Source organism: Chenopodium album, chromosome 5, assembly GCF_948465745.1.
Source record: "Chenopodium album chromosome 5, dcCheAlbu1.1, whole genome shotgun sequence".
Classification (NCBI taxonomy): domain Eukaryota; kingdom Viridiplantae; phylum Streptophyta; class Magnoliopsida; order Caryophyllales; family Amaranthaceae; genus Chenopodium; species Chenopodium album.
In genome coordinates this window covers 22,340,630-22,350,271 of record NC_137838.1, presented here as the reverse complement: position 1 = coordinate 22,350,271, position 9,642 = coordinate 22,340,630, and the positions used below count along the sequence as shown (strand labels likewise).

Sequence of the window (9,642 nt, the reverse complement as noted above, 5' to 3'; positions counted from 1 at the left end):
TTCCTAAGCATCAACAACTCAGCGTAGTGATCATCTACAAGTATATGCTTACAATAATTGAAATTTGTCAAGTGTTGTTTACTTGTAAGATAACTTTTAGTGGATGTATGATGCGATTTCTATGATAGCTACAACGTGGGCTCTATGTTGATTGTGGCTCATACTATCTTTACTAATGTCATGTAAGATATTAGATGTAACCTTTGGCTTTCTCTAACCCTCCTCATTTCATTTTCCACCTCACAAAAAAATATCTCCTTCATATTGATTGGTCGATAATCCCTCCATTTCTAAAAGGTTGTTTTATTTGTAATTAATTTTATAGTTTTCAACAACGTGATTCAATAACCATATAATTATTAGTTAAATATATTGTTATTTTGAACCACACATATTAAAAAAAATATATATATTGTGAACCACACATCATGATGAATTAGTATGACATCATGTGATATTATTCTAAACTAGTTCGTTGCTCGAGCAATGTCCCTTATTTTGTTTAAATATAAAATGAAATATTACCTTAAATTTTGAATAATATATTGAAAACATTACCTTAAATTTAAAATAAATTCAAAAAACAGAAAAAATAACTAAGAATTGAAAGTGAGATGCAGTAACATAAATGTGAATATTAATCTGTGTAATTACTTCACTGGTTTTCAATTTACAAAACACTTGTACCATCTAGTTTAGGAATCAACAACCATTAGTATGTGATTAATTTCTTACAAATTATATTATTATTTATTGTGCAATTACTTAGAAGTTACATTCTAGAGAAAATTAACTACGAAGGTTACACATATGAAAACTTTTAGAGTGATGAAACATTTGACACATAGTGATGATGTGGCGCCAAATCATATTGATTCAATGGTGACACATGGCGCTACATGTTGTTTCATTGTGTTTTAATAATATTATAGATAGATTATAGATGAGACAATGTGATATTCTAAATAAAGCGAGACAAAATTATTCTAGCAATGGAGAGAGTACTTGACACCCACTTATATATAGTAGAATTATATAAAAATCATATAGGAATAAGGATTATTTCATTGCCACAACCTTTTCACAATGAAATTTCATTACTATATCATTTGTAAAATGTGCCTAAAGATACAAGTCACTTTCATAATCATCGTCATCTTCGCTTAGTTAATTTACAATCTTTAATTAGTACATTGTACTTGACAATTTGTCTTTATATTATCTAAATGTGTAAGCATCATGCATATTGTATATGGATCTTAACATTGAAATTTCTATGATAGCCATCCTTACAATGATATAGCTTTTATGATATTTGATTTTAAATAATGTTATTCTTTCGTCAATTTAAGCTTTTTCTATCTCCATTTTCAAAATTAAATTGTTCCAAAATTTTCTTTTAACCAAGTTTACCATTGCGTACAATTTCCACTTAACAATGCAAAAATCTCAGGATAATTTACTTATTTCTTGCATTATTTGACAAATAAATTTAAAGAAAACATATTTTAAAAAATCACATAAAAATAAAAATATCAAATGGTGAATGGTGAATTGGTGATAGTGTTGCTTCTCCTTAATTTGATATGATTGGTGTCATTTTCATGTGAAAGTGTTGTTGTCACTTCTTAATGATTATGTACTGAGGTAGTTGAATGATTGCATTTTAAATTAATATATCTTTCAATTTTTGTTTTTTTATTTTTTACTAGTCGTTGGAGCACGCGCGATGCGCGTGCCCCCGACGGCAAGATAAGTAAAATTCGTGGTTATGTTCGGTTTTGTGATATTCGTGGTTGTGTTCGGGTTTTGCATTAGCAATGATACATGAATATACAAGGAGTAGTGATAAAGTTTCTACGGGGAAATATTTATAGAACAACAATTTAAAAGTAAAAAAGTTATCTAGAATTTGTTAGAATATAAATATTTTTTAAAAACTATACTATTATTTTAGAATGCACTATGGGTTTTTTTAATTGAGTAGCTCAATAATTTTCAAATATCTCCATCTTAAAATGATTATGATAATTAGGATGCACTATGGGTGTTTTACTGAGTAATTATTTCACTCTTTTTTTTTTTTTTTTTTTTTTTGAAAATTATAAGCTGCATTTGTTCTCCCAATCCATATCCCCCGGCTTCTTTACCTTTCCCATCTTTTCTCTATATTTCTCTCTTTCTTGCGGCCTCCTTATCTCTTTAATTTCTTCTCAGTCCCTCTCTGTGTCTCTAGGCCCTTTTATCTCTTATCGCTCTATCGCTTCTTCTTTTAACCCTTCTCACCCTCTTCTCTGGTCCTCTTTCTCTTTATTTCTTCCTCTTAGGCCCTCTCTCTTTTTCTTTCTCTTTTCTCTTAACTTCTCTCTCATGTCCTTTGTTTCTTTCACTCTCTCCTAGACCTCTTCTCTCGCGTCCTCCCTTTCTCTCTCTCTCAGCCCTCTTTATCTCTTTTTCGGTCCGCGTTCTCTCTCGACCCTTCTATTTCCCTACTCCTTCCCTCTTTCATCCTCTCCCCCTCCCCCATGCCCCTTTCTCTTCCCTTATCCTCTCTTCACATGCCCTTTCCTCTCTTAACTTGCTCTCTCTTTTTTCCAACTCCTGTCTCTCTCACGACCCTATTCTTTCTCCTTGCCCTTCTCTTTCCCAACTCCCCCCACTCTTTCTCTCTCTCTCGTATGTGATGAGTGTCATTTTGACATTTATTTTCTAGTCATGTTCACAGATTTTAGATTAACTGCTTTAAAATTTAATGTCTTTATTTATGTATTTTTTGATATTATGTGGCTTATTTCTCCTTTGCATTGTGTGTTTTATACATTATTAAGGTGATTTTGAAATATAAAAAGATGAACAAAATAAAGGGTTTCAATGTCTATGGAAAGAAGCATGGTATATGCAAACTAAAGAAAATATTACGCAAGAATCCAAGGCATTCTACCTTAAGGTTGAATTCATTTTCTAAATATGTTATCAATCAGATTGACTTTGTAGACAAAATATCACATAGTATTGATTTTTTATCACATGAAATTGACAATTAATTGACCATCTCTCTCTTCCTCCCTCCCTCCTTTCCCTTCCTATCTTATGATTTTCAAAATTTATAATGTTAATCTTTATTTGCATTCCTGTCGTTCTCAATCATTCTCCTCTCTCTTTCCATGTTTTGTTACATTGTACCACTTAGGTTTTCCAAATTATAAAGTCTTTTTGAAAAATATTGTTTTCCTTTTCAAATTCTAAATTCTTTTCAAGAAGTGTTGTATATCTTTAATTTATTCGGTTAAATAGAATATTGTGGCTGCACATAACATTTTTAAAAGTGTATACTTAACTTGATACGTAAGTATGTAACGTTCATGCAAATGAAGGAGCATAGAAAAAAAAAAGTATGAGCTAGCAATCTAAAGTTCTGAGATACGTTAGAGCCATTATTCGTCACGCACTCACGCTATCTCAACACGTAGTTGCAGTTTACATGGTGTGTCATAACCATTAGAATCAACGATCAAGTGTGGCCCCTTAAATTATAAAAAAGCTTTAAAGATACATTTGATATTTCTTAAGAACTAATAAAAAAGGTCATTATAAATATTTTACATCCTAGATTTTACTTTAGACAAGGCCTCTTAGTTGTGTTCTCTCACTAAGAGTTTTAAGAGACCATATTGCACTATTCCAAATAAGGACATCTTCTGCAAAAAAAAAAAAAAAAAAAAAAAGTATGGACGTTTACAAAGAATCCACGTTGACCTAAATAATAATAATAATAATAATAATAATAAGGGAAATTATCAATGGTACACCCAAGGTTCGAGCGTTTATCAATGATACACCTACTAACTATTGTTTATCAGCGGTACACCCAAGGTTTCACACACTCATCTACAGTAAACCTAACGTTAAACAAACGTTAATTTTGGCTTTTTTTCATTTTTTTAACTTAAAAAACTTCCTCCTTTTTTTCCCTCTTTGCTTTCCCTCCTTTTTTTAAAAACTAACTTACCCACCCACCCACCCACCCACTCCAACTGTATACATATATAGTTTCCTTTGTGTATTGAATTATGCATTTGGATTGCACATCATTTGTTATTGTTAAAATAAGAATTTCAGCAATTTTAAAATTAGAAGTCCATAAAAATAACATACTTCGCTTTATCGATATCAAAATTAAATATTACAACAACATTACATTATTTCAAAGCTACTAATAATAACACCATATACATAACAATGTTATTTTGACCACCAAATGAACAAAGTCAGCAAATTCATTTGTGCATGAACTCATTGAATTCTCTCCTCAGAAGCAGAACACCAGTAGCTTCAGGTGTATTAGCAACCCTACCTGATGTCTCAGTAACAATCTACTCCTCTTTAACCCACATGAAGAATTCACACAACCTGCACTTGTAGTAGAGTCTTCCTGGGTTTGAAACAGAGAGCTTGAGAATCTAATATCAGCATATCTTGAGGGGGTCACAGTTGTAATTAACTGATTTGATTCACAAACCCTACCATTCCCATTGCTAAAAGACCCCATGGCAAAAGAAGACTTTCACAGGCAAAAAAAAATAAAAATAAAAAGAAAGTGAAGAGGGAAATTCGAGAAGAGTAAACTGCAAAAGAGGGGGGAAAACTATATATACACTTGGAGTGGGTGGGTGGGTTAGTTTATAAAAAAGGAGGGAAAGCAAGAGGGAAAAAAAAGGAGGGACTTTTTTAAGTTAAAAAAAAAAAAAAAAGCCAAAATTAACGTTTGATTAACGTTAGGTTTACTGTAGATGAGTGTGTAAAACCTTAAGTGTACCGCTGATAAACAATAGTTAAGTAGGTGTACCATTGATAAACACTCGAACCTTGGGTATACCATTGATAATTTCCCTAATAATAATAATAATAATAATAATAATAATAATAATAATAATAATGATGATAAAAGATTTTACAGTGTAAATTATCACTCTTACACACCATTAAGCATAGAGTAGTACAATGACCTTTGATTATCTAAGGAAATTGAAGCTACATGGTTTGTATACATATACTGTATAAGTGTACATGGTTTCTACATAATACTATAGATGCATCTTATAATTAAACTACTGACTCACTTTAGTTAAAACACCCTCTTGTCCGTATATATGTTTCACATCACCTTTTGTCTGCTTTCCAGACCTAAAGTCCCAAAATGATTTCAACAAGGCTTCAAAGTCGGGTGTTCGGAGTTCTTCTATTGATGTCATACTTGGTAGGTTGATTGATTTCTTCCTTGGTGTCGAGCAAGTTGGCTCATCCACCTGCTGAAGCAAGAAGAATTAAGGATAGGCTATAGATTTATAGGTAAAATACAGTTTAAATTATCCTAGGACTTCTTCACAGTTTCAGACAATCAACAATCAACAATCAACTGAGTACTTCTCATAGAAAGTAGTGACTTGAGAACTAAAATTCCTTTAATACATCGACTTTCAAGTCGGAAATTGCTACTCTAAAAATGTTGGACATGAAGTATAGTAAATCTATTGAAGTTGTTAATTGTTATGGTAAATTCACAACTTAGGAATTGTACCAATATAATATAATTTGGTTTACAGTATATCAATGTCAAATCATTCAATAGGACAATGATCTTTTAGTAATGCTACAAAAAATTTACATTGCTGCAATCAATCCCATGACATGAATGTCAAACCGACATCACTTTTCCTTTCTTAGCATAAATCAATCCCATGACATGGACATCACTTTTACACTAATTTACTATCCTACGATGCCCAAAGTCTGGGAAGTAAACTCTCCACCACAAAAGTTCCAAAATCAAAATCATACATGCATCAACATATAACATACCAATTAAGCAACGAACCTATTACAATGCAGAATTTAAAGGAAAAAAAACTCACCAATTAAACTGAGCACTACAGGCAGACTAAACTGATGAAGCAACCATAGATCCTCCAGTATATGCAGGGAGCACTCGGTACAGGTTTACCTATCAAAAGATCAAAAATAAATCAACACCTTTGTACAAAAATGTTCAGTAAGTTCAATAGAAGTTGGGACCCAATAATTGCAACTTGCTTAACACTGCACAAAATTTAAGAGAAGATCAATAGCATGGACAAACATTACAAATATACAAGGAAGTTGAGAGGAGACACAAGATTAATCTTGACAACATAACTCTCACTGACTTCTGGTAAAAGTACATAATAATTTCAATTAAGTTTGCTGCAATGCCATATACGAAGTATGTTAACAAGACCGCTATTCCCAAACTTATTCACAAAAAAATCTATCACCACCCTTCTTTAACTCCAAGCACCAACAATAATATAACTCACAGCTGTACAAATCATTAAGAGCGCATTCATTGGAGCAAAAAAATCTAATGCAAATTAAGCTCCAATCACTTATTCATATAACCCTATACCATCCATTAAAGAGACTAAATAATATTACTTTCAATAAAATAGCACCATGACATGTGAAATAGCCAAATCATAATGATAGCACAACCAAATTCCTCCACCTAACCAAAGAAACTAAACAAGAGTAAATACTCCAGGTAGCTCAAATAGGACAATAAACAATATGGGAAGTTCAATAACTAAAAAAAACCCTGTCAAAAGAAGGAAAAGAAAAAAAAAAGCAACCTCTAAACAAGAATCAGTTTCTTTTATATTATTAAACCAGTCCAAGTCCTCGATCTAAAGGCTAAAGCTATACAAGGCATTTGAAGCAAAAACAGTATAAACAATCTTCACAAGGACAACAATCAATTCAATTCTTATTCTACCCTTACAAAGTGTCATGATGCAGTAGTTTGAGGTTAAGAAAATTCTTCAATACCTTTTATTTACCATCATGTCTATATTAAGTCACAAACAAATACACACCAACAATCAAAATAGAGAATTGCTACTGAATTAATGTACAAATACAAAACACTCATCAAAACTGAGAATGAAGGGAAATTTTAACCCTGCCAAAAAATCAACCTACCCCATAAAATATAATTATCAATAATCTATTACATTACAGTTTATAGAACAATAGGATAAAACATACTGAATTTAAGAGAGCAAGTTGAATATACTGAGTTGCCGACTCAATAATTTTTAAAGATATATAAAAATACATTACCTCGCTAGCTAATATATATGAATTTAAGAGAGAAAATTGAAATTGGATGATATATATAAACACATTACCTTGCTAGCTCCATCGATGTAGGAAAAGCTCCGAAGGACATTCAATGGAAGGAACTAAAACATATATCTGTAATTATAAGAGATAAAAGAACAAAATTTCAGGAAAAATCTGAAACCAAAAATAATTTTAAAGAAAACAAAAAAATTAAATATAATTAGCCACCCAAACCCCAACCTCCCAGGCTCCCACACACCCAAAGTCGCTACAATCAGCTACACCCAATTCTCAACCACACTGCCGCCATATGACCACTTTTGGATCAAAGTGCACAAATAAATTCATTTATTCCCTCAACATAGAAATCCAACAATACTAAATAAAACCCCAAATCCCATAATTCAAATTCAACAGACTAAACACCCAAAAAAACCTGAGAAATGGACTAAACATAAATAAACAAAGAAAGATACATGCCAAAGAATGAAAGGATACTGAAAATTGAAGGCATTGGAGGATTAAGGCAGTTTCCTGGAAGCAACAAAATCTATAAGAAAGCGGCGCTTAGAAGTAAACTTCGTAAGAAAGCAGGTCAGTAGACATTTAGCTTACCTCCCCCAGAGAGTTTCACAATGTCTTCTTCTCGTTAGGGAATTGGGTTGTTGTCATCATACTCAATCCACTTAGTTGGAAGCAACAAAATCTATAAGCATTGAAAAATCTAGAATAATACTTCGTATCAGAGATAGCTTAAACATATGTTTTTCCACCACTAACCATTATCTTGCTTCACCCAACCAACATAGTGCCCTGAATCAGCACTTCTACCCTTGTGAGTTAACACAACAACTAAATCATAAACTCCAGTCAAGTGCATCTCCTTCTCAGATAAAATAGCTGCAAAGATAGATTAGCATACATTAAGCATGGTCTGATACCAACCTTTACAGTTAAAAAAAAAAAATCCATACAAAAATGTAATTTACAATATGAAGATATTGGATCTCCTATTAAAACTACTCTATTTACATACGGTTTGAAATTTTAAGAAAGTTTAGATTGATAGCTTGCCCACATTTTAACTTTATAACTAATGTGTAAATAAATGGAAGAAGGGAAGACGAAATAAATAAGAGAAGCCTAAACATTCATTTTAGCACCCCAACCAACTCAACACAACAACACCACATAGGCATCAAATGAGCAATAACAGCACGCTGCGATAGAACCAGGGTAGCAGACCGCAGTAAATTCCAGAAGGCATAACTCCTAGCACACAACTCCAAATCGAGAAATTCTTGAGCCTAAATTGGATAACTTTTCGAGATCTAAAACATTGATGAAGGGACTATGAGCTAAAAACAACTTCAGGTCAATGATTTTTGGACGAACAGAACGGCAGTGACAGGGCAGCACCAGAATAACAGCGACAACAGCATGAAACAACAACTACTCTCTATAGTCACTCACAACAACAATATCTAACTTGACAACATAAATTTTGGCAGCAAACACCATATGCATATAGGCAAATTTAAAAAATAACAAGTAAGCTATTCATATTAAAGGTTAGATGAAAATTGAACCAATTAGAACAAGAAAGAGTAAGGGAAGATAGAATTGTACCTGTAGATCAAGAATTCTGTTACAAATCAGATAATAATGCTACTAATTAGATAAAAAATCAACCTAAAAAAACGATAAATCACTCAAATTCAACCCCAAAAAAACCACCACACAATCGAAGAAGGCACTAAAATTCAACCCAAAAAACGGAAATACATAGAACAAATAAACCCTTAAAAAATCGGAAAAAAAAACGAACAAATAAACCCAAAAAACCGAAAACAAATTGATCAAATAAACCCCATTGAAAACAAAACGATTAATCAGAAATACACCCACAAAGATTCAACCCAAAAAATTCAAAAACATATCGAAAATAACAGGAACATATATGCAAAAAATCCACGACAATCGAATAAGCTAAGTAAATCCCAAAAATTTGAAACTAAATTGAGAAAGAGAAATGAGATCGGACCTGATGAATATGACGAGATCGGAAAATCGAAGCACCCTCGTCGAAAGGATGATCGTTGGTCTTGAGTTGCAGAAGATTCTCTCTCTAGGTTTCTCTCTCCTTGTTTCCCCTAAATACTCTGACCCTTTTTCCTTCAGACAGAGGGGGAAGAAGGTGAGGAAGTCGGTGAGAGAGCAAGGCCAAGTAAGTCGGTGGGAAGAAGGGGTATAATTGGCAATTCAGTAAAGTTGGGGCAAGATGGCAAACAACTGGCAGCAAGGGCAAATTTGGCATTTCATTTAAATTAAGGGTATCTATGTAATAGCACCCAAAAGAACTATTCATCAGCTACAGTGAATTCTTTTGCATGTTTTATAATGGTTATAGATAACGGAATATATCTTTCAATTTGCCATACCAAAATGTGAACATCCCTACAAAAATGATTTGTTGTAATTAAT

General features: G+C 32.4%; 1 long non-coding RNA gene across 1 annotated transcript; it reads right to left on the bottom strand.

The window, feature by feature from the left end:
* Window positions 1–7,803: 7,803 nt before the first annotated feature.
* On the bottom strand, window positions 7,804–9,401 carry LOC145630587 (uncharacterized). Its single transcript, XR_014112106.1, has 3 exons — window positions 9,203–9,401; window positions 7,939–8,058; window positions 7,804–7,843 (listed from the first exon to the last, which is right to left on the bottom strand). It is a non-coding gene; the product is annotated as an uncharacterized LOC145630587 (long non-coding RNA).
* Between the last annotated feature and the right edge of the window lie 241 nt (window positions 9,402–9,642).